The sequence below is a fragment of the Triticum urartu genome, chromosome 5A, assembly GCF_056163025.1.
Source record: "Triticum urartu cultivar PI428250 chromosome 5A, HENAU_Tu73, whole genome shotgun sequence".
Taxonomy (NCBI): Eukaryota; Viridiplantae; Streptophyta; class Magnoliopsida; order Poales; family Poaceae; genus Triticum; species Triticum urartu.
Window position 1 is genome coordinate 665,953,648 of NC_141877.1, and position 26,649 is coordinate 665,980,296.

Consider the following 26,649-nt stretch of genomic DNA (forward strand, 5'->3'; position numbering starts at 1 on the left):
AGAGCAGAGCACACTGCTTTGTTTTTTTCTGGCCCAGGGGAAGAGGGCTTGGTGGTGCTCTAGCTCACCTCCTATGCACACAAGGTGTTCGATGGAATGCCCGAGCCACACTACTCAAGCTTTCTCCTCTCCAAGCTCGACCTCCAAGCTCCATTTTCCATAATATTTGTCTAGGTTTAGCGGTCAGTCACGCCCCGTCCCCGTCTTCACCGCCGTCGATCACCCGCGCCGAGCTCATCGCCGGCACCACCGTGGTGAGCCTCTTGTTCTTATCTTCTTTCTGAAAGGAAAAATATTCTTACTTGTATGTTCACATAGATACTTGTATTCTTTTCTTACTTTTATTATTGCATCTTATATAGTGCGATGGTTTTGGTATCCGCCCCCGTCGGCCCTCGTCCTGTCTATGATTCAGATGTGGTATATATATTATCTTTATAACTATTGGTTCATTTATTGTTTATGAAAATTATGCCGACCAACGTGACATAGATTTTATTTATGTAGGATGTATGTGAATCGGAAATGCCAACCGACCCTATTGTCGAGAGGTTAAATTTAGTTGAAGAAGAAAACAATTTGTTGAAGGAAAAAATAAAAAAAATTAAGGAGGAGAAGATGATATTGGAGTTGCATGTTGCGGATGTCGTCGATGATCACAAGATCAAGATGGATGCAATGCGCTTGAAGATTAGAAAGATTAGAAAATATGCCATTCATACCGAGGCTTGGTATCATTATGCCGTTGGATCAATTGTTACCTTGTTTGCGATTATGATCGCATTTGTTTTCGCATTGAAATGTTTTACATAGTTTCAATGTATGGTTTAATTAATTAGATGCTCTGGAGAGCTATATGTTGTTAGATGAGAACTATGTATGCACTTTGGTTTTAATGTGATGATGAACTTCTATTAATTTGGACACTTAATTATATATAATGCACGCAGATGAACCGGCAATGGATGTATGGTGACAGACACACTTGCGAGTACATTAAGGGCGTGCATGAGTTTCTCGATGCGGCTGAGGCAAAGAAGCAGAATGGTTTTATGTGTTGTCCATGCACTGAATGTGGGAATACGAGGTCTTACTCTAACCGGAAAATCCTTCACTCCCACCTGCTTTACAAGGGTTTCATGCCACACTATAATGTTTGGACGAGGCACGGAGAAATAGGGGTTATGATGGAAGACGATGAAGAAGAAGAGTACGATGACAACTATGTGCCCCCTGAATACGGTGATGCTGCAACGGGGGGAGCTGGTGAAGATCAAGAGGAACCAGACGATGTGCCCAATGATGCTGCAACGGGTGAAGCTGCTGAAGATCAAGAGGAACCAGACGATGTGCCCGATGATGATGATCTCCGCCGGGTCATTGTCGATGCAAGGACGCAATGCAAAAGTCAAAAGGAGAAGCTGAAGTTCGATCGCATGTTAGAGGATCACAAAAAAGGGTTGTACCCCAATTGCGAAGATGGCAACACAAAGCTCGATACTGTACTGGAATTGCTGCAGTGGAAGGTAGAAAATGCTGTGGCTGACAAAGGATTTGGGAAGCTACTGAAAATATTGAAGAAGAAGCTTCCAAAGGATAACAAATTGCCCAACAGTACATACGCAACAAAGAAGGTCGTATGCCCTCTAAGATTGGAGGTGGAGAAGATACATGCATGCCCTAATGACTGCATCCTCTACCGCGGTGCATACAAGGATCTGAACGCATGCCTGGTATGCGGTGCATTGCGGTATAAGATCAGACGAGATGACCCTAGTGATGTTGACGGCGAGCCCCCCGGGAAGAGGGTTCCTGCGAAGGTGATGTGGTATGCTCCTATAATACCACGGTTGAAACGTCTGTTCAAAAATGAAGAGCATGCCAAGTTGATGCGATGGCACAGTGAGAACCGAAAGAAAGATGGGAAGTTGAGAGCACCCGCTGACGGGTCGCAGTGGAGAAAAATCGAGAGAAAGTACTGGGATGAGTTTGCAAAGGACCCAAGGAATGTATGGTTTGCTTTAAGCGCGGATGGCATTAATCCTTTCGGGGAGCAGAGCAGCAACCACAGCACCTGGCCCGTGACTCTATGTATGTATAACCTTCCTCCTTGGATGTGCATGAAGCGGAAGTTCATTATGATGCCACTTCTCATCCAAGGCCCAAACAACCCGGCAACGACATTGATGTGTACCTAAGGCCATTAGTTGAAGAACTTTTACAGCTATGGAATGGAAACGGTGTACGTATGTGGGATGAGCACAGACAGGAGGAATTTAACCTTAAGGCGTTGCTGTTCATGACCATCAACGATTGGCCCGCTCTCAGTAACCTTTCAGGACAGACAAACAAAGGATACCACGCATGCACGCACTGTTTAGATGACACTGAAAGTATATACCTGGACAAATGCAGGAAGAATGTGTACCTGTGCCATCGTCGATTTCTTCCGACCAACCATCAATGTCGAAAGAAAGGCAAGCATTTCAAAGGCGAGGCAGATCACCGGAAGAAGCCCGCCATGCGCACCGGTGATCACGTGCTTGCTATGGTCAATGATTTACACTACGTAATCTTTGGAAAGGGTCCCGGTGGACTAGCTGTTCCGAATGACGCTGAGGGACACGCACCCATGTGGAAGAAGAAATCTATATTTTGGGACCTACCCTACTGGAAATACCTAGAGGTCCGCTCTTCAATCGACGTGATGCATGTGACGAAGAACCTTTGTGTGAACCTGCTAGGCTTCTTGGGCGTGTATGGGAAGACAAAAGATACACCTGAGGCACGGGAGGACCTGCAACGTTTGCACGAAAAAGACGGCATGCCTCCGAAGCAGTATAAAGGTCCTGCCAGCTACGCTCTTACGAAAGAAGAGAAGAAATCTTCTTTGAATGCCTGCTCAGTATGAAGGTCACGACTGGCTTCTCGTCGAATATAAAGGGAATAATAAATATGCCAGAGAAAAAGTTTCAGAACCTAAAGTCTCATGACTGCCACGTGATTATGACGCAACCGCTTCCGGTTGCATTGATGGGGCTTCTACCGGAAAACGTCCGATTAGCCATTGTGAAGCTATGTGCATTCCTCAATGCAATCTCTCAGAAGGTGATCGATGCAGAAATCGTACCAAGGCTAAGGAGTGATGTGGCGCAATGTCTTGTCAGTTTCGAGCTGGTGTTCCCACCATCCTTCTTCAATATCATGACGCACGTCCTAGTTCATCTAGTCGACGAGATTGTCATCCTAGGGCCCGTATTTCTACACAATATGTTCCCCTTTGAGAGGTTCATGGGAGTCCTAAAGAAATATGTCCGTAACCGCGCTAGGCCAGAAGGAAGCATCTCCATGGGCCATCAAACAGAGGATGTTATCGGGTTTTGTGTTGACTTCATTCCTGGCCTTAAGAAGATAGGTCTCCCTAAATCGCGGTATGAGGGGAGACTGACTGGAAAAGGCACTCTTGGAAGAGACTCAATAATATGCAGGGACGGATATTCTTGGTCTCAAGCACACTACACAGTTCTACAGAACTCTACCTTGGTGACCCCGTATGTCGATGAACACAAGAACAGTCTGCGCTCCAAACACCCGGAGCAGTGCGACGACTGGATTACATGTGAACACATCAGGACTTTCAGCGGTTGGTTGGAAACACGTCTCAGAGGTGACAACACTGTTTGTGATGAGTTGTACTTATTGTCCAGGGGACCATCTTTGACTGTATTGACTTACAAAGGATACGAGATAAATGGGAATACATTTTACACGATCGCCCAAAATCAAAAGAGCACCAACCAAAACAGCGGTGTCCGCTTTGATGCAGCAACCGAGAGCGGAAAGGAGACATATTATGGTTACATAGTGGACATATGGGAACTTGACCGCGGACCTGATTTTAAGGTCCCTTTGTTTAAGTGCAAATGGGTCAGTCTGTTAGGCGGCGGGGTACAGGTAGACCCACAGTATGGAATGACAACAGTGGATCTGAAAAATCTTGGGTACACTGACGAACCGTTCGTCCTAGCCAATGATGTGGCACAGGTTATCTATGTGAAGGACATGTCTACCAAACCGAGAAAAAGAAAAGATAAGGAAGCGAATACATCATACGATGAGCCAAAGCGCCACATAGTTCTTTCAGGAAAAAGGGACATCCTGGGAGTGGACGGCAAGACAGACATGTCTCAAGATTATGAAAAGTTTCATGAAATTCCTCCCTTCAATGTCAAGACTGACCCAAGCATCCTGATAAACGATGAAGATTATCCATGGTTACGGCGCAATAAGCTAATGACACAAGCGAAGAAAAAGTGAAGACTTTCTCCCGCAACTATTATGATGATACCATGCCAACTTTGTAACACACGAACATGCTACCATTGTCCGTTTTGTACATGCACATGCTATGTGGGTGAAATTATGATACCATGCCAACTTTCAACTTTTTCATAGTTCATTTGAAATGCTTTAATGTCTTATGGTTCGGCCCTCGTAATACCATTATTCAAATTTTAACTATTCAAATTTGAAAACTAATGGCACTAATAGAAAGTTTTTAATTTTTTCTAAAACTGATGGCACTAACAGAAAGTTTATAATTTTTCTGACCTAAAAGCAAAAAGAATTAAAAATGCAAAAAACAAAAGAAAATAAATAATGCAAAAAACAAAAAAAACTGGAAAAAGTAAAGTTAATCACAAACTTGTGATTCAAACAAATTTCAAAGAATTCAAATTTTAACTATTCAAATTTGAAAACTAATGGCACTAACAGAAAGTTTATAATTTTTCTAAAACTAATGACACTAACAGAAAGTTTATAATTTTGCTCCTCGCCCCTGGCCCATGACCATTAGTCCCGGTTTGTGCCACAAATCGGGACTAAAGAGTTGGTCCTCGTTGCGGGCAGAGTTTAGTCCCACCTCGCCAACCGAAGGGGGCTCACACCGGTTTATAAGCCCTTCCCTCTCTGCCTTGTTGAGCTCCTCTCAAAGTGAAAATAGATGCCCTAATAGAGAAAAGTTTAACCTAAATTCATAGTGAATTTCTCTGAAATTCATAGAAATTTACTATGAATTTAGGTTGAATTTTCTCTATAAGCGCATCTATTCTCATTTTTTAGTAAGTTAATCACAAACTTGTGATTCACACAAATTTCAAAGAATTCAAATTTTAACTATTCAGATTTGAAAACTAATGGCACTAACAGAAAGTTTATAATTTTTCTAAAACTAATGGCACTAACAGAAAGTTTATAATTTTGCTAACCTAAAAGCAAACAGAATTAAAAATTAAAGCAAAAAACAAAAGAAAATAAATAATGCAAAAAACAAATCAAAAAAACAGGAAAAAACTATTTTTATAGTAAAGTTAATCACAAAATAAAATAAATAAAGCAACAAAGAAAACAAAAAAACTAAAAAAGTGTTTTCAAATTTGAAAACTAATGGCACTAACAGAAAGTTTATAATTTTTCTAAAACTAAAAGCAAAAAAGAATAAAAAAATAAAGCAAAAAACGAAAGAAAATAAATAATGCAGAAAACAAAACAAAAAAACTAGAAAAAATAGCAACAATAAGTATTTTGTTGTAAGTAGAAATAAAATAAAATAAAGCAACAAAGAAAACAAAAAAACAAAAAAAGTGTTTTCAAATTTGAAAACTAATGGCATTAACAAAAAGTTTATAATTTTTCTAAAACTAAAAGCATAAAGAATTAAAAAATAAAGCAAAAAACAAAAGAAAATAAAATAAATAAAGCAACAAAAAAAAATGCCACCTACTGGGCCCCCACGGCCTGAATACGACTAGAAACCCATCCAAGGGCCAGGATTCAGGCCCGCAGGAGGCCCAGTAGGCCCACAGGCATAGGAGTGACAATTAGGCCCGTAAGTCTGCAATGAAGAGAAGCTCGAGAGGGGTGCGGCAGTGGGGCTTATAAACCACTGCGCACCCCTCTCAACTAGCGAGGTGGGACTAAACTTTCGACGTCGCCGCAGCACAAGGCCTTTGGTCCCGGTTGGTGGCACCAACCGGGACTATAGGGGGCATTGGTCACGGTTGGTGCCACGAACCGTGACCAATGCCCCCCTTTAGTCCCACGAACCATGACCAATGCCCCCCTTTAGTCCCGGTTGGTGCTACTAACCGGGACCAAAGGCCACCGCTTCCCGCCCTTTGGGCTGCTGAAAATTGGCATTTGGTCCCGGTTGGTGGCACCAACCGGGACTAAAAGGGGCATTGGTCGCCGTTGATGCCACAAACCGGGACCAATACTTTGTGTATATAAGCAGGACTTAGGAAAATTTGACGAACTCATCGCCAGTTGCCCCCCGGCCCGCCCGACGACGCCGAGCTCATCGACACCGCAAGGCTGCCCCGAGCCCGCGCGCCCCTGCCCTCGCCCCCGAGCGCGCCTTCACCGTCCGCCGTCCCCGAGCCTTCCTCGTCGCTGACGCCACCTCGCTGTGAGCGCCGCCCGTTTCCCTGATCCTCCTCTTGTACTGGCCGCCGTCGCCGCCGCCCCTGCCCTTCGCGCGCTGCCGCCCTGCGCCGCCCTGCCCTGCGCGGCCGCCGCGCGCCGCCCCTGCCCTTCGCTGCCGCCGCACGCCGCCCCGCCGCGCGCCTCCCCTGCCCTGCCGTGCCGCCGCCCCTGCGCGCCCTTCATTTTTATTAGTTTAATTTTTTTGTTCATATATATATAATGTATATGTGTATGTATGTGGCTATGTGTATGTATATGTTCAAAATGTATAAAAAATTGTTCAGAGCATGTTTTTGTTCATATATGTATTTTTTTGTTTATATGTGTATTAATCTTTTTCCATATATGTAATTTTTCTGGTTCATAGAAAGAAGAGGAAGAAAGAAGAAAATTTTGTTCATAGAAATCTTGTTCATATGTATATAGAAAGTTTTTTGTTCATATATAGAAAGTTAGAAGAAAATTTAGAATATGCTAAAATTTAGAAGAAAAAGAAGGATATGAAAGAAGAAAATAAGAAGAGGAAGAAAGAAAGAAGAGGAGAGGAAGAAGAGAAGAAATAAATAAGAAGAGGAAAAAAGAAGAAAAAGAAGAGGAGAAGAAGAAAGGAATAGAGGAGAAGAAGAAATTTTTCTATTTTTTCTTCTTCTCCTCTATTCCTTTCTTCTTCTCCTCTTTTTTTCTTATTTTTTTCTTCGATCTTCTCCTCTATTCCTTTCTTCTTCTCCTCTTTTTTTTCTTTTTTAATAGCATTATTTCCATGTATATATGTATGTGGCTATGTATGTATAGATGGATAGCATTTTTTTCCATGTATGCATGTCATTGTCGATATACCCCCTCCCCGTTAACTTCGACAGGAGAGGGGTCGATATAACCCTCCCCGATAACTTCGACATGAGGGGAGGTCGATATACCCCCTCCCTGGTAACTTCGACATGAGGGGGGGATCGAGAACTAGTTTAGGGGCTCGAGGGTTGAGAACTAGTTTAGGGGGTCAAGGGTCGAGAACGTCGGACATTCATGAGAGAGGCGAGGAAGAAGGGGAAGAAGAGGGAGAAGAAGAGGAGAGGAAGAAGAGGAAGTCTTCTCCTCTATTCTTTCTTCTCTTCTTTTTTCTTCTTCTTCCTATATGTATTAGTTTTTTTATTTAGGTTGTTAATTAGTAGATATTAATTTTGTTCATATATGTATGGATGCATGTGATATGTATGTATGTATGTATCGGGTATGTCGTTGTCGATATACCCCCTACCCGATAACTTCGACATGAGGGGGTCGAGAGGGGGTCTAGGGTCGCCGAGGGGTCGAGGGTCGTCGAACATGAGAGGAAGAAGAGGATAAAAAAAGAAGAGGAAGAAGAAAAAAAGAGGAGAAGAAAGAATAGAGGAGTTCTCACACCCACGTCACTTGTGGGATGTGGATGTAGTGTCCGACACCGACGGCTATATGTATCTCACACCCACGATACTTTCTATTTAGGGTTTCCTCTACCGCTCGGTGACCCTCGACGACCCTCGTTCCTGATAAAAAAAGAGGAAGAAGAAGAAAAAAAGAGGAGAAGAAAGAATAGAGGAGTAAGAACTCCTCTATTCTTTCTTCTCCTCTTTTTTTTCTTCTTCCTCTTCTTTTTTATCCTTGAAGCGTTGTCGAGGCCACCCCAAACCCTAGAGAAGCAGCGTCGAGGCCACCCCAAACCCTAGAGAAGCAGCGTCAATATTTGTTGTCAATATTTGAATAATATATCCATCTGTCATGTTTGAATAATAATTGCCATGTTGTCAATATTTGTAGAAACTATGGACACCGCCCGAGATGAAGTACAAGAAGAGTTGTTGGGGGACATAATCGCACGAGGAAGTGATGCCGTCTGCTCGTTGTTTCTCAACGACACCGATGGTCTGGAAGCAGCTGGCTATGATTATGATGGCTCCGGTGACCTAATGCCGGTGCAAGGAGACCGTGATGACGTCTCCGGTGACCGAACCGAGTCCGGCCAGGTATATATATTAGTTAAGCTTCTCCTGACTAGCTAATTGATGCATTCATTATTTTGGTATGTACACATATTAATTAAGTCTTTGTTCTTTTTTCTAGCCCTCCGGATCGAGCACAACTTCGGTAAAGAGATGAGGCCCGAAGAAAAAGTTGAGCTCGGATGAAAAGTTTGAGATCATAGCAATCGCGCCCGACGGCCAACCGATTGAACCCCTCCGGACAAAGAGCACATTTGTTGCTTAGTGCGGGGTTTTGGTTAGGGACAAGATCCCGATCAGCATCCAGCAATGGTTAAAGCCGGCTACAGAAGACCCTGAGGTGTCTTATGTCAATGATATGCAAAAAAATGATCTTTGGACTGAGCTGAAGTCAAATTTCACCCTACCGCCAGAGGATGATCCAGAGAAGCCAGTTAAAGAGCAATTAATCAAGTCTTTTGCTCTTAAGAGGATGGCAAAACTATTCAGGAGGTGGAAGAAAGAGCTGAATAAGTTTGTCGAAAATAAAGAGACACCAGAATTCAAGGGCAGATATGAAAAGATCAGAGATCACTGGCCCGCATTTGTGGCCCACAAGACATTGGAAAAGAGTAAGAAGATGTCGGCGACAAACAAGCAAAATGCTGCGAAGAAGAAGCATCACCATCGCACGGGGTCAGGTGGCTACCTCGTAGCCCGGCCTAAGTGGGCCAAGACTGAGAATGATCTGGTTGATAAAGGGATCGAACCAGAGACAATTAACTGGCCAGACCGTTGCCGGACTTGGTTCTTCGGGGTTGGCGGAACCTTGGACCCTGTAACAGGGAAGTGCATTTGGAAGAACGATCAAATGGACATACCGGTCAGGAAGCTTCAGCAGTATATCGAAGCAGCGCAGTAAGGGACGTTCTTTCCAGAAAAAGAGAACGACGAGCTCACAATGGCCCTCGGGAATCCTGAGCACCCTGGACGGACACGAGGCACGCCAGGCTCCATTCCATGGAAGGTTGGGTTTCCGGACGCAGGCGGTTACAAATCCCAGGAGAGGAGGAAAAATTGCAGCAGACCCAAATGCAAGCGCTGCAAGCAAGGGTACAAGCGATAGAGGAACGAGAAGCAAATCGCAGCAAACGTACTGCCGAAGCTTCCCCCGAAGCTACCCCGCCATCTCAGCGGAGAAGCAGCGTGGCTTCCACTGAGCTGGTTCAGCCAGAGCATGCCTTGACGGCTCCTGCCAGCTATCCCGTGGATGCTATCATGGAGTCTCAAAATTGCCACCTTATGACGCAATGGATGAATTTGAAGGTCAAGGCGGCTGTTGGCTCTGTTTATCCTACTGAACCCAGCGCAACTTTTCACTGTCGGCCGATTCCAGAAGGATATGCTAGGGTGATGGTGGATGAAATAACGGAGGGATTTGAGGACCTCCAGCTTGACCACCCTACCGGTGAAGGGGAGACTAGGCTGGGTTCTGCTCTGAAGACTCCATGCCTATGGCGGAAGGAGCTGATCAACCTTCCGAACTGGACGCCTCCGCCTCCTCCTCCTCCTTCGGCAAGTCAGGGCACTCCGCCTCCTCCACCGCCTCCTTCTCCGGCGAGTCAGGGCACTCCGCCTCCTCCACCGCCCCCTCCTCCGGCGAGTGACGATCAGGGCACTGGACCGGCTCCTTCTCCGGCGCGTGGCGGCACTCCGCCTCCTTCTCCGCCTGCGCCAACGCGCCCGAGCAGCCAGCCTCCTCCTTCTCTGCCTCGTCAGCAAGGACGGAAGAGACCTGCCGCCGGTTCGGCTGCTCCGGCGCGTCGTAGTCCTTCTCCTCCGCCTCGTAAGCAAGTAAAGAAGACAACCGCTCTGTCTGCTCTGCCGGCATCTAGCGGTACAGCCAGAGGCGGGAGGAAATACAGATTTGGTCATTCTCTGAAGACTCCAGAGAGGTTACCATACGAGAGGACCCCGGAGGAGAACGCCGAGATCGCACGAGAAGAAGTGAGGAACTACTTTGAAGGGGTGAAAGCAAAGAAACATCCACCTCCGGAGGAGAAGGTAGATCCAGTGAAAGCTAAGCGCACTCTGGCTGCCCTGACAAAACCATCCAAGTCTCCGCCGAAAGGAAACTATGAGCGCATTATTGGAAAGGAATTTGCCGAAGCGGAGCGGTCGGGAAGTACTGTCATTGATCAAAGGCTGAAAGAACGACGAGCTGGGAAACAAATTGCCCAGCTCGGCGAACAAGCGAAGCAATCGTGCCCCCTGCTCAAGGTGCCTAGCGACATCGTCGCTAATGATCCGAGGATGGTGCCCGGTTATAGCAATCTTGGCGATTACCTGCCCGACGATGTACATTATGATTTCATAGAGGTGCAGATACAAAGATACGAGTACGGGAAGCCTCTCATCAAAGATGAAAGATCTCTATCAACGATGATGCGAAGATTGCATGATTGGTACTTGAAAATTTGCAGAGAGTCTGGGGGGAGGAGTACTTTGTATGTGAGAGTTAAAAAGGAGCATGACCTCATTGGAATTGAACTGTTGCCTGTTCCATTTGAGGAGTTCTTTCAGTTTTTCGATCAATTGGCCCTCGATAAAACAACGGTCACCTACTACTGTCTGTAAGTAGTACTACTTCTGTCATTAAGTCTCTCTATATAGCTCAGCTCTTTCATTGCATGTATTTATAATCATCCTCACTATATTATGCAGATTGAAGATCGCTGAATTGAAGAAAAGACAAGTCGGTGATATTGGGTTCATTAACACATATCTCATAGATGCAACTCAGGTTAAATTTCATGCCGCAGATACCGAGGCCAACTTGCTACGATCGTTGGTAATAAATGAAAACAAAGATATAATACTCTTTCCTTACAACTTCAAGTGAGTGTTACTGTCTTGTGCGTATTCGGTTTCCCTTATATATTAGTCAAGGTTATAGTAATGTAATTGATGAGTTATGCATGCGTGTGCAGTTTCCACTATATTCTCCTAGAGATTAAGCTTGAGCAGGGACTAGTAACCGTCTTAGACTCAAGACGAAAAGATCTCCAGGACTATGCGGACATGACTCAAATGCTCGAGAAGTAAGTTAAATCGATCATTATCCACCATATCAGCAACTTTGTTCATTTCCTGATATATCAAGTAATTGTTTTCTTTGTCTGGCAGGGTTTGGAAAAAATTCACCAAAAAAGCTCCAGGACTCCCGAAGAAGCTGCAATTTAGACACCCGAAAGTAAGTACTATAGTAGCATGTTCCTCGCATCTCCTATTGATTCAAGTGCTAGTTTCATCAATACCATTTGTCATTCTTGCTTATCAGTTTGATTGACCTCTATTTCTTGTAAAGTGGTTGTGGCAGGAACAAGGGAATGATTTCTGTGGATACTACGTTTGCGAGTCCATCCGCCACATGACCTGTGAGCGGGGCTACACTGACGAACAATATGAAGTACGTAAATAAGAACATTCACAATTTTATTTTATTACCATCATTTGTGTTGAGTTTCATTCATTCATATATATATGTATTGACCCCCTTCTTCAAATTAGATGTTTCGGAAGCGGGATGAACTCCTAGCACCAGCTCGCATGCGAGCAATTCAAGAGGAATTGGCGGCATTCTTTCTTGACCACGTGATCGCTGAAGACGGAGAATACTATGTGGACCATGAGTCCGTATGATTATATTTGTAAGAGATAATTATTGTATATATGTAGCCGGTAGTGTCGGATAGATATACGAGAACTTGTTGTTCGACCAATCTCTCGGAGAAGGAGAGGTGGTCGATATCACTTCTCTCTGTATGCATATATGTTCATGACGATCTTCTGTTTCCTTCGTTTGCTTACTAGCTAGCTAGCGTGTCTAGTCCTCTCTATACGTATGTATAGTACGTAGCGTCGACCAAGCACGGACATAAGAGAGGACACATCTCTCTATTAATTATAGCTAGCTAACACAATATATGAAACACCTAAATTAACCCCCCAAAACCCCCCAACCCCCCCCCCCCTTAAAAAAACAAAAACCCCAGCCACAGAAATGCTGACGCGTGGATGCCTATTGGTCCCGGTTGGTGCCACCAACCGGGACCAAAGGTCCTCCTGCCTGGGCTCCACGCACAGGCCATGTGGAGGCCCATCTATCTCGGTTCTGGATTGAACCGGGACTAAAGGGACAGGGCATTAGTACCGACCCTTTAGTCCCGGTTCAGGAATCGGGACAAAAGGCCCTTACGAACCGGGACAACAGGCTCTTTTTCTACCAGTGACAGTCCTGCTTACAATAAAACTTAATCCATGGAAATAACCAAGTCAATCAGCAGCATATATATATTCATCATAATAATGTAGTCCTTGAGGGAATTACACAACCAGGAAACTAGTTCACTGACTTCTACCAAGGTCCCATTGCCCTCGCAGGATGGGCCAAGGGTCGGGAGACTGGTTCGGACGGACTTTCGGACAAAGATGGTGAGCGGGCTGCTAAATGGGCGCGCAGGAATGAGAAGATGATCTGTTATCGTTGCGGTGAGCAAGGGCATTTTATTGCTGAGTGTACCACGGAGTTGTGTGACACATGTGCAAAACCTGCTCATGATTCGGGGGGGTGTCTTTTGTTGATGCTTCCCCTACCCACGGTGACCATGTATGGCGTGTGTTGCGAGGAATTGATGTTCTTTGAGTCACCCACGCCGGCCGTAGTCCCGGACTCACCACGCAACTTAACTACATGGCTGGTCAAGGTAACGAAGGGATACCTATCTGAGGCACGAGTTATGCAGCGCCTGAACGAGCTCGCTCCCGGGAATTCTCGTTGGGAGCTTATTCGACTTGATGATAATCTATACAAGGTGGATTTCCCGTCAGTGGAAGAGTTGAAGAAATTGCTTAAGTTTGGTGTAGCTCGAGTGCTGGGTACTGATTGTATTCTTGAATTTGATGCTTGGAAACAAACAGAACCCAAAGGCACACCGATGTCACAAGTCTGGGTGCGTTTTTCGGGGGCACCCTCCAAGCCTCTTGGTGATGCTAGGGTGGTTTGCAGTCTTGGTTCTTTGATCGGAAAGACCGAGCAAGTGGATATGCCGTTTACTCGGACTAATGGAGCGGCCAGGCTTTTTGTCAGTGTTTGATAAATCGAGCATATTCCTGATGTGGTTGCATGGACATATGGAGGAATGATCTACAACTTAGATATTGAACTAGAAGACGCTGAGATGTTTCAGGAAGCAGGTCTAGATGGAGGTGATGTGGCCATGTCCGATAAAGATGATGGTACTGGCAATAGGGACAATAATGGTGGCGATGGACCAAGTAAGGGTTCAGATACAGCCGCAAGCCGTCCCGTCCCACAGGTGACGGAAAGGGGCTCAGTGCCGGCTACGTCCACACCAGTTCAGACGCTGAGGTTTGGGTCCTTTGAGACCCCGAACTCCGCACCACCTCGGCTGTGGAGTGACCGTGTCGATAGTGATGAGGCTGCTTTGCCACCCATTCCGACAGAGCTTCGTACCTTGTTGCCACAGTGTGGACCGGCCTTGCCAAGAGTGGCGCGTGTTTCGACTCCGACGTGCATGACAACAGCTGGGCAGGAACACATGGTGGCGCCAGTACCAGTGATGGATCAGCAGGTGGACGATGGTGTGTCGGGGGCCTTTGCTTGCACTCCAAAGCGGGTTGCTGACGAGCCGCCCCGCGTGCATGGACTTGTGGCACAGGCGTGTCCTGAGTCCCTGTTTGTACCTGCATATCATAAGGGGGTGCCTGAGGGGCCTTTGGCATTGCCAGTTTCAGGGCAGGTGGCTCTGGACTCGGCCGCGGGTTCACCTTGGGTGCGATCTTCACCGGCCCCGTTAGATGCGCGCCGGCCGATCCTGGGTCTTGTGGGAGGGGAGGAGGGGGATCCTGGAGGCGCCAGGTCACCTACTCCCCACTCCCGTGGTAGCGCCATGGCGGACGTGCCTGCAGAGGCGATGCAGGGCTTGCGATCCACCGAGGAGGTGATCGCGTTCGGCGGTCACCCGGACCCGGCACTATCTGGCACGCGTGTTAGTGCTAGGGTCCAGGGTCAACCGGACGCCGACGACTTTCAGCTTGGGCGCGCAATGAGAGCCGCCAAGCTTATGGACGTCGAGGCCCAGACAGGTATGTCAGTTAATAAGCATTGCTCTATTTTGCACTTTTCTGAACATGAGATTATGAGTAGAGCACATGACATAGGAATCTCACTCGGGGCAAATGGGATCGAAATTGTTAATTCCGTTAATGATATCTTAGACCTCGAGGCTGAAAGAGCTTCGGAGTTGATTCGACAGTTAGCGGCGGTTAAACCTGTGTCTGATGCTGACATTCATAGCTTGAGTGTCCCCATACTGATGAATTTCTGTGATGAGATGATGCCTGCATCGGAGGTCGATGAGGAGGCAGGAGAAGTAGATACTACGCTGTCAAGCGAGGTGTTTACGAAGGTGGGGGTGTCACCGGAGGCAATGGCTCCTGATGCGGACGTGACGGGATTGAATAAACCTAAACGACCCTGGAAGAGGAAGATCTATCTAGCGGGTCCGTAGGAGTGCGAGAGTGAAACTCAAGAAAAAAATTTCATGATGATTTATGAAAGGGATCTTTTGGAATAGCAGAGGTCTGGCAGACTTGGCTAAGCAACGGTTCCTTGCAGAAACGACTTTAGAGGATAAACTAGAGTTTATCGCTCTTCTAGAGACAGGTAGAGATAACTTCACGCCATAATACTTGGGCTCACTTACAGCGGGAGTGGCCTTTGATTGGCACTGTCTTCCACCAAGAGGGAGATCCGGTGGGATCCTCTTGGGAGTGAAGTGTGAAACCCTTGAGGTTATAGATGTAGTAAGAGGAGAATATACGGTGAAGTTTAGGGTTAGGTCCAAATTGGATGGGTTCCGTTGGGCCTTAGTGGCAGTATATGGGGCTGCTCGACCTAAGTTTAAGCCGGAGTTCTTGGCAGATCCGGTACAGATTTGTGGAGATGAAAGATTGCCAATTTTGGTAGGTGGTGATTTTAATATCATTAGGAGGAAAGAAGAAAAGAACAATGATCATTTTGATGGACGGTGGTCTTTTATGTTCAATATGATCATTGAGAGTCTCAATCTGAGGGAGATTGAACTCTCAGGAAGACAATTTACCTGGGCAAATTCTCTTCCTACTCCTACGTACGAGAAACTCGATAGGGTTTTGGCGAGTGTGGAATGTGAGCAGAAGTACCCCTTGGTGTCGGTGCATGCGATGGAACGGGTGATCTCAGACCACACACCCCTGTTAGTTGATTCAGGGAGCGCCACGCATATTGGTAATAAGAATATTTTCTCGTTCGAATTAAGTTGGTTTGAAAAAGAGCATTTTCTCGAGATGGTGTCAAGAGAGTGGGCTAAACCAGTGCATGGCACATCTAGCGTGGAACGCTGGCAGAACAAAATCAGACACCTTAGACAATTCCTGAGGGGTTGGGCTAAAAATGAGAGTGGGATCTATAAAAAAGAGAAGGAGAGGCTGCTCCAATTAATTGGGACACTAGATATACGGGCAGAAACGAATTTGCTGGACCCGACTGAGCAAGCTTGCAAGTCGGAAGCCGAAGCCAAATTACGTTCGTTACTTAGAGAAGAAGAGATGAAGTGGGCATTGCGTGCCAAAGTTCTTAAGGTGGTAAAAGGGGATGACAATACACAATTTTTTCATATGATTGCGAATGGCAAGCATAGGAGAAAAAAATCATTCAGCTAGAACAGGATGAGGAAACGGTTGTTGGACATGAGAATTTGAAGCTGTATATTTCCAACTATTACAAGCAGTTGTTTGGTCCTCCGAAAGATAACACCATGACTCTGGATGAGAGTGTACGGGTGGATATCCCTCAGTTGCAGTCAGAGGAGAATGATATCCTGTCTGCTCCTTTTACTGAGAAGGAGGTGTTCGAGGCGATAGCTCAAATGAAACCAAACAAGGCCCCGGGACCAGACGGGTTCCCGGCAGAATTTTATAAGAAATGTTGGCATATCGTGAAGGATGATCTTATGCCTATGTTTCATGATCTTTTCAATGGCCATCTTCAACTATTCCATTTGAATTTTGGCACGATCACTCTTCTACCTAAAAAGGAGGAGGCTATCCGCATTGAACAATTCAGACCCATATGCTTATTGAATGTCAGTTTCAAAATCTTTACCAAAGTGGCCACCAACCGGCTGACAAGGGTGGCACACTCGGTGGTGCAACCAAGTCAAACTGTCTTTATGCCTGGAAGACACATACTAGAAGGGGTAGTTGTCTTACATGAAATCCACTCGAAGAAACTCGATGGAGTGATATTCAAAGTGGATTTTGAGAAGGCGTACAATAAGGTCAAGTGGCCTTTTCTATAGCAAGCTATGCATATGAAAGGTTTCAATGAATCCTGGACGAATCAGGTGGATTCTTTTGTCCAGAAAGGCAGTGTTGGAATAAAAGTTAATGATGATATTGGTCATTATTTCCAAACGCATAAGGGCCCGAGGCAGGGCGACCCAATGTCCCCAATACTGTTTAATATTGTGGCAGACATGTTGACAGTACTCATAGGCCGGGCCAAGGAAAAGGGACTGATTGGTGGATTAGTCCCCCATCTGGTGGACGGGGGGTATCCATCTTACAATATGCGGATCATCTTACAATATGCGGATGACACGATATTATTTATGGAACATGACCTTGCTCAAGCTCGTAACATGAAACTCATTCTATGTCTCTTCGAGCAATTATCGGGGCTGAAAATCAATTTCCACAAAAGTGAGCTTTTCTATTTTGGAAGGGCCAAAGAGTACCCAGATGAATACAAGCAACTATTCGGTTGTGGATTGGGATCGCTACCCTTTAGTTATCTTGGTATTCCAATACATCATAGGAAATTGACTAATAAAGAATGGAAATGTATCGAGGATCGATTCGAGAAGAAACTTAGCTGCTGGAAGGGTAAGCTTATGTCATATGGAGGACGGCTAGTATTAATTAATTCGGTACTCACGAGCATGTCAATGTTCCTCTTGTCTTTTTTTGAAGTTCCCAAAGGGGTACGCAAGAGATTAGACTTCTATCGATCTCGATTCTTTTCGCAATCAGATGAGGTTAAGACAAAATATCGCCTGACAAGATGGGATATTATTTGTCGACCGAAGGACCAGCGGGGTCTTGGGATTGAAAACCTCGAGGTGAAAAATAAATGCTTGTTGAGTAAGTGGTTATACCGGTTATCGCTGCATTCCGAAGGAATGTGGGCACAGATCCTACCCAACAAGTATTTACACTCCAAAACTCTAGCCCAGGTTACTGTCAGACCTAATGATTCACCCTTTTGGAAGGGGCTCATGCGAGTGAAGGATACTTTCTTCCACAGGGTGCAGTTCAATGTTGGGGACGGCTGAACAATTAGGTTTTGGGAGGATACGTGGTTAGGTGATAGGCCACTGGTTCTCCAGTATCCGTCCCTGTATCACATTGCTCAACGTAAGGAAGAGTACGTGGCAACGGTGCTGCAGACAGTACCTTTGAATATCCAGTTCAGGAGATCTCTAGTTGGGGACGCTGGAACTCTTGGCTGCACTTAGTGAGGAGGCTAATGGAGGTTCACCTCTCCGATCAGGAGGATTCCTTTAGATGGAAGCTCACGAATAATGGTTTGTTCACCGTCAAGTCTATGTACTTAGATCTCATCAACTCGGGCCCAATCCCGCGATCACTCCATATTTGGCGAGTTAAAGTACCCTTACGAATTAAGATATTTATGTGGTTTGTCCACAAACAAGTGATCCTAACCAAGGATAACTTACTCACGCGGAGATGGGTAGGTAGCTCGAGGTGTTGCTATTGTGATCATGATGAAACAATACAACACCTTTTTCTTGATTGCCCGCTTGCGAAGTTACTTTGGAGATCGGTACATATAGCCTTTAATATTTCACCTCCTAATAGCATAGAGATGTTGTTTGGGACGTGGCTTGATGGAGTGACTGTTCATCTCGCGCGTAATATTCGGATTGGAATATGTGCACTTATTTGGGCTATATGGAACTGTAGGAATGATATAATTTTTAACAGAAAACCTATGACTAATTTCTTGCAGGTTGTATTCCGGGCTACGGCATGGATCCGTACTTGGTCATTACTCACTCCTACGGCCTCCAGGAAGCAGCTGGCTACTGGGTGCAACCGATGGGAGATGGTAGCTCGGGTTTTCTTCAACCGGTTTAGATGGCGATCACTGCATAGGATTGGTCCTTAGTGGATCCTCGTTAAGCCGGATGCGGCTTTCATACTTGTATTTTTATTTTCTTTGTGCTTTGTGAGCACTATCTTGCACTCCAGACTTTGTTCTTTCGGATTTTTAATAAAGTGGCTGCATGCATCTTTCCGATGCAGAGGCCGGGGGATAACCTCCTTTTCAAAAAAAAAAGGAAACTAGTTAAGGACATGAAGCGAGTCAAACCGAGCCCTAGTATTTCTAATGGGTGGTTTTCCTAACAGGGAGTGCATCGACGTAGCAAGATCGGTAAGGGAAAGCATTGTGCATGCATGCAGCTTGTATATGTTGACGGGGCATTATGTGACCTAAATATTGCATTCTTGAGGTGTCGAGATGATAAGCCACCCCAAAATTGTTGGCACAGAGGAGGAGCGCGTACTTGTGTGGGTGGAATCCAATGATCCCATACTCCCACACAAAATGATCCTGGTCTTTGACTTCACTCCCATCCAACTCGACAAAGTTATGTTCATCTGAGTTCCACGAGTGTTCAGAACCATCAGTGCTTGCCTGTTCTCTTGTCTCACAATCACTATCGTTTTCTTCTTCTTCCTCCTCGTCCTCCCCCTGTTCATCGTCTTCCTCCGCCTCTTCTTCCTCGTCTTCATCCTCTTCTCCATCAATAATCTCATCATCTTCTTCATCACTTTCCTCCCTGCTTTTATGTCCAAGATGATATGCCACTCCATCGACAATCTCATCATCTTCTCCATCATTTTCTTCTTCCTCCTCCTCATCCTCCCCGTGTTCATTGTCACCATCCTCCTCTTCTTCCTCGTCTGCATCCTCTTCTCCATCGATAAACTCATCATATTCTTCATCACTTTCCTCGCTACTTTCATGTTGAAGCAAGCTGAGTAGTTCTTCCTTGCTTTCGATCACCTCCCATGTACATACTGGTTCAAATGTACATACTGGTTTAAATCCCCATTGATCTATCATATGATATTGTGCATTCATGTCCGTCTTGTGTGCCAGTGTCCACCCTAGTTGGCTGTCAAGCGAATCTGACAGTGCCCACACATGGAGTTGTAACACATTGAGCACCACATAGAATATCCCTCTCTCATTGTTCGCTAAGATGGACCTCTTGGGCAATGTCCCATTATAGTATCCCATTCTCACATCGCAGTCCGGGGGGTCCCTCGGGAGCTGGACTGTGTCATACTTTCCCTCCGTGACCCGCATAATCATGAGTACACCAATGTGGCAGTGCACGTAGAGTGACCCCCGCCAATACTCGGCAGACCACCATGTTGGCACTAATTCCATATCTTCGATACTGATATCACCTTGTGTTGTCTCCACACTGTAGGTATTCCATGGTACGCAGCGCCCCGGCACGAACTCTTGGCTCTCCCACAAATCGGTAATCGATGAGAAGACTAGCATGCACACTACCTTTTCCTTGGGCGCCTCAGCAAATGGCATGAGAGAATCAATTTGTTCATTGACGTCTCTCTTCTGTTGACCTATCTTTTCAGTTGGTTTCCCTTCCGTGAATAGCTCGGTCCACCAAGGCTTCCTAGGTTTTATTTTGACGCGGCCTCTTTGCCATTGAGGCGGCAGCTTTTCCCTGGGAAAGAGAAACACCTGGTGATGTCGTGACACGGCCGGGTCAAAGGCAAGGAACATGCCCTCGTCGTCGCACGGCCATGGCGTCGGTGGGTGCGGCAGGCGGGCACACCGCCTCGTCGTCGGGTTGCAAACGTAGACATCCCTGACATCACTGAAATATTGCCGGTCCCGGAGAAGGAGGAGGCCGTTGCAGTGCTGCTGCACGATGGCCTGATCGCCCCAGATGAAAGGACGTCCGAAGCCGGGCTCGTCGGCGTCGTGCAGCTGGTGGCACGAGGAGCGCGAGGCCGGCGGGGCGAAGAAGGCGCAGTCGGACGGGCATCCGCTGTAGGTGGTCTAGACTCCGGGGAAGTTGCGCGGGAAGACGTGGGGGAGCAGCAGGTCGTGGGAGTCGACGACGGCGCGCCACGCGCGGCAGACGCACCGGGACCTGGCGAGGGCGCGGCCTCGGAGGCGGCGGAGGATGCCGAGGAGGAGGTCGTACGGGAAGCACAGGCCGTCGGCGTCGTTCGCGTCCATCGATCGGGGTCGGGGACGGTCGTGTGTGTCGATCGCGCGGCGCGAGGTTGCAGGGTCGGACCGTCGGAGGGGACGCGATCGTGGCGGCGTGGGAAGACAAACGCGTCTGGTGGTTGCTGAGGCGGCGATATGTTTTTTTTTTTGAGCTTGGAAATTCTCATTCCATTAACCAAGGTGCCGAGCAAAGTCGTCGGCCACTAGGGACTGGGCAAAGGTAGGAATATCACCCGGCCATGCGGCCTGGGGTTCATGAACCATCTTCGACCCAAACAGCGCAAGAGCGTCTGCCACCTTATTACAAGCCCGTGGGCAATGGGAAATACGAAAAAAACTAAAGTTCAGAAATGCTTTGGTAACGGAAGTCCGGAAAAAAGATGCCTTGGGTATCACGGGTGATATACAGCTCCGTACGTCTTTTTTTGCGGGTACGTGTATACACAGGATATGTATGTGGACTCTGATTTTCTTTGAGGGGTGTCTGATGACTCTGATGCACATGGAATCCTACTCTATTTCATGTACTCCTTCTGTAAATAAATATAATTAATGTAAGAGTGTTTAGATTACTAAAATAGTGTGATCTAAACATTTTTACATTGGTTTACGGAGGGAGTAAAAAAGATTATTCTACTTCTACATGATCGCTAACATTCAGAGATTAGTTGGGCTAAGACTAAGAGCTAGAGAGGGGCTCCTCGGACTTCCGAAAAAGGCTGATGCCCCACTTTGTATATGAAACAACGAACAACATAAATCCAACCCGTACAACTTGACCACACCACACACTCAAAGCAGGATACAACGGTGTTGATGAACACCTGCACTACCCCTTAGAACTCCAAGCAAACTACATGCAGGAAGAAAGAGCACCACTTGAAGTCTCAGGAGCCCTCAACCGTGAAACGACAAACTGTATATCCGAAGGCGGCGCCTTCAAGAAGGGCACGATACCGGAGTGCCACCACAACCGGATATAGGGATCAAGGTTTCCCCCAGAGCAACATCGATGGCAAAGAGAAACCGCGATGACGCCTTCAAGAAGAAGACGACTCCCAAAGGCGCCGCCCCCGTCGGCCTGGCAGAACCAGAGAGGGTTTTCACCTCGGTAAACACTCTTCCCCTCCGAGACGTAGCACAACAAGACATGAAGATGTTCGCCACGCCACCATCACCTTCACGCCCAATTTGGCACCTCCAGGTCGCGGCAAGGTCGAGTATGGGAGGCCTCCTTTCTCCCCCTTGAAGCACCCTTGCCACCTCGGCCATCCACTACGTGACGCGTAGAGCAACCACCACCAGCCCAAAGGGATCCGCCACCGGTCGCTGCATCTACACCAAATGCATACCTGAGGAGAAGAGGAAGGGTCGAGCCCCCACTATCGCACCGCCACCTCCGCCAGCCAACAGCCACGGTAGGGGCGGCCGCCCACAGCCCGCGCCACCAAGGACAAATCTGACCACGCCGTGAATGGCAGACCGCCGTCACCTCCTGGGCGAGCACCACCTGCATGAAGCCCGTCACACAGCGCCCGCACCCGCACCCTACAGCAGTACCCCGTCCAGGCTCGAGACCGAAGGCCGGCGCTGACACCCCCGTGCGTGGAGACGAAAAAACCCTGCCGCCAGCTGCGACGACTGGGCTTCGCCCGGCTTGCCCTCTGGCGACAGCGAGGGAGGAGGGGAATTTCGGCAGAGGTGCCTCTGGTGCCCTCCCCGTCGCATGCGGGGACGATGAGGGAGGGGATAAGGTTCCGACCACCAAGAGGCATTTTATTGCATCAAAAGATGTAGTTCCTTGGACTTAACTCTTGAAACCTAGAAGACATGCATGTTTTAACATGAGTTTTTTATATGGAAAATAATATTGAATTAGCTAATTTTTTTTTACAAAGTTAAGTTTAGGCGGGTGGCTAGGAGCAAAAAAAATTAACTCAAATTTTGAGCAGTTAATTTTTGGGTAGTCCAAGGAGTTAAGTTTTAGGGGAAGGGTTATAGATGCTCTAATGGCACGACATCTCGGTTTGCCGGCCAGGGGTATGCCAGGAACCTTTCACCGAGTGTTACACTCGGCGAAGCCTTTGCCGAGTGTTTTTTAGCCCTTACCTAGTATTTCCGGTACTCAGCAAACAAAATTCTTCCTGTAGTGCATGTAAGTGTGCTGCAAAATCGGCAGCATAATTTACACATGCAGGTGTGTCTAATTTTGTTTCAATTTGAAGCGGCCTTCAAAAATTATGTCAGTCAAGCATGGGATGCCCATTCAGCTAAGGTTTTTTCAGCCAAAATCAATGTTATTATATCGATTGGCCCAATATGACAACCGTGCTAGAGTATGCTCTTAGAATCGTTAAAGGCCGTTTTCCATCTGATGCGAGGGTACAACCTAAAATTTATTTCACTAAGTTTTGGGCAGACCTAAGTAAAGCTTACTTTTAGCTCATGCATTTCGTCGTGCTATGCCCCCCCCCCCCCCCCCCCCCCCCCCCCAAGCTGGCACGGGTAGTGAGCACGTTGGACACGCCTCGTCGGGCTTCTCATCGCCGATTTCCTGTTGATCAGGGTGTTCGACGCGAGGGCACTAGCAGCGTCAAGGACCTCATCGCGCACCTCCCCAAGACCTCGCCGCACTGTTGCCCAAGGCCGCGCCGCAGCAGCAGTGTCAAGGATACTCCTAAATCAATTGATGTTATGTTTGTATTCAGGTACCCGGTTGCATTGTTCAACGAACTCTACTATCTGATCGCTGGAGGCATCATATGGACAGGTGAATAGCACGGAGCTGACAACAAACAAATCTATGTGTCTTGGCGACGGCGAGGAGAACGTGGGGTAGTTCGTGTACCTAGAGGCGATGGAGTACCACATGTGGAACACCTACGACATGCACTTATGCGCCTCCTTCGCGCTGCTCTTCCTCTTCCCAGAGCTCGAGCTTAGCCTCCCATTGCTGTGGAAGGACCTCAACCCCATGTTCATGTTGCAGGTCTACCGGGGCGTCGTCGCACTACTAGGAAAAAGCCTTGTAGTAGCGCGGCTTAAACATCCAATAGTAGCGCGGGTGCCCGTGCTACTACTACTGCGCTACAGCTAACTGGTAGTAGTAGCGCGGATTTCCACACGCCCTACTACTAACTATCTGTAGCGCGTGTCTGTGATCCGCGCTACTACTATTAATTTCAAAAACTAAAAAATATCTCGACCCCATGCATGTTGTCAATGGTTCGATCTAGCGACGACATGGGTTGCCGGAGGTGCGGCAGACCAAATCCGGCGATGGCTGTTGGAAAGGGACCGGATCTAGTGCAGAGCAAGATGACGGTGTGAGAATCCTCTTCGCGGCCAAGGAAGAGAGCTCCTAGTTGGCCATGTCGATGACCTGCGCAGGCATGGGCATGGGAGCTGAGTTAAACCGGAGGGAGTGGGAGAGTGTAACGCCCTCGATGCGGCTATATCTCCCACGTGTCGAAGCACGACTTAGATGCATAACTGCATTGAAAGCAATGCCGCAAGTGAGGTAATTTTCACACAACCCATGTAATACATAAGGGAAAGAGTTACATAGCTGGCTTACAATCGCCACTTCACACAATACATGAATAAAGCATTACAATCATCCAGATACAATCAAGGTCCGACTACGGAACCAAAATAAAAGAAGACTACCCCAAATGCTACACAGATCCCCGATCGTCCCAACTGGGCTTCACTACTAATCAACTGAAAAACGGAAAACAACATAACGAACACGGTCTTCATCGAGCTCCTCCTTGAGCTCGGTTGCGTCACCTGCACGGTATCGTCAGCACCTGCAAACTGGTTTTGGAAGTATCTGTGAGTCACGGGGACTCAGCAATCTCACACCCTCGCGATCAAGACTATTTAAGCTTATAGGTAGGGAAAAAGGTATGTGAGGTGGAGCTGCAGCAAGCACTAGCATATATGGTGGCTAACATACGCAAATGAAAGCGAGAAGAGAAGGCAAAGCACGTTCGAGAAACTATGATCAAGAAGTGATCCTAGGACAACTTACGTCGGGCATAACTCCAACACCGTGTTCACTTCCCGGACTCCGCCGGAAAGAGACCATCACGGCTATACACGCGGTTGATGCGTTTTAATTAAGTCAAGTGTCAAGTTCTCTACAATCGGACATTAACAAATTTCCATCTGCCCATAACCGCGGGCACGGCTTTCGAAAGTTCAAATCCCTGCAGGCGTGTCCCAACTTAGCCCATCACAAGCTCTCATGGTCAAAGAAGGATATTCCTTCTCCCAGGAAGACCCGATCAGGCTCGGAATCCCAGTTACAAGACATTTCGACAATGGTAAAATAAGACCAGCAAAGCCACCCGAATGTGCCGACAAATCCTGATAGGAGCTGCACATATCTCGTTCTCAGGGCACACCGGATTGTCCAAACTTCTAGTAGGCCAGCCCAGAGTTGCCCCTGGTGGCCACCGGCGGCTGACAAGTTGGACCAACACTCAGAGGAGCACTGGCCCGGGGGTTTAAATAAAGATGACCCTTGGGCAGGCCTACCCAAGGGAAATAAAAGGCTAGGTGGCAAATGGTAAAACCAATGTTGGGCCTTGCTGGAGGAGTTTTATTCAAGGCGAACTGTCAAGGGGTTCCCATTATAACCCAACCGTGTAAGGAACGCAAAATCCGGGAACATAACACCGATATGACGGAAACTAGGGCGGCAAGAGTGGAACAAAACACCAGGCATAAGGCCGAGCCTTCCACCCTTTACCAAGTATATTGATGCATTAATATAAATAAGAGATATTGTGATATCCCAACAAAATAACCATGTTCCAACATGGAACAACTCCAATCTTCACCTGCAACTAGGAACGCTATAAGAGGGGCTGAGCAAAGCGGTAACATAGCCAAACAACGATTTGCTAGGACAAGGTGGGTTAGAGGTTTAGCTTAGCAATATGGAGGCATGATAAGCAAGTGGTAGGTATCGTAGCATAGGCATAGCAAAAGAGAGAGCATCTAGCAAGCAAAGATAAAAGTGATTTCGAGGGTATGGTCATCTTGCCTGAGATCCCACAAGGAAGAAGAACGAGTCCATGAAGATGACAAACGGACGAAGTCGAACGGATCGTCACAAATGTGACGTTATCGGAACTAACCCGAAGAGGCAACACCGGAAAGAAGCAAACAACATAGTAAACAACCATCACATAAGCATGGCATAATGCGCAAACAAGTATGATGCATGTACGGTTTAAATATGCATGGCATGGCAAAGTGCAACAAACAACACTACAAATTAAGTGGAGCTCAATATGCAACGAGTTGCATATTGACGGAGCACCACATCAATTATTTAATTCACTCCCGGTTATGTACCCAACCAAATTAAATGTTCTTAACATGTCAAGGGGTGAGGCAAAAGAAAACTACCTATCTAGGCAAGTTTAAATGAGGCCGGAACAACAAACAACAAGTCTGGAAAATCCTCATGTGCGTATTTATGGATTTGGTACTGTTCTTCTCTAAACACAATTTTAGAGTTATTAAACATGCAAAGTGAGGCCACCATGTTAAACTAGGCATTTTTCCACCCCATTACATATAAAGTTTATTAAAAACCGAGCTACAGTTATTAAGTTATGAATTAAAGCATTTTAACATGGCATAGGAGCAAAACTAACCAAACATCATTTTAAGCATTTTAAACATGGATGAAAGTGGCATATTATTAAACTAGACAAGTTTTAAGCAACTTTCATATATTAAACATTTCAATCCGATGCATGG

At 46.7% G+C, this 26,649-nt stretch overlaps 1 long non-coding RNA gene across 2 annotated transcripts in view; it reads left to right on the forward strand.

The window, feature by feature from the left end:
* The first annotated feature begins 218 nt into the window (after positions 1-218).
* The window catches only part of LOC147973888 (uncharacterized), a 274,448-nt gene continuing 248,017 nt past the window's right edge, over positions 219-26,649 (forward strand). The window contains exons 1-3 of one of the 2 annotated variants that reach the window (XR_015603704.1): positions 219-254; positions 363-420; positions 508-839. This is a non-coding gene — a long non-coding RNA (uncharacterized LOC147973888). Of the gene's footprint in view, positions 255-362; positions 421-507; positions 840-26,649 lie in introns of those variants that run through there. The other variant, XR_015603705.1, reaches the window with a different exon arrangement.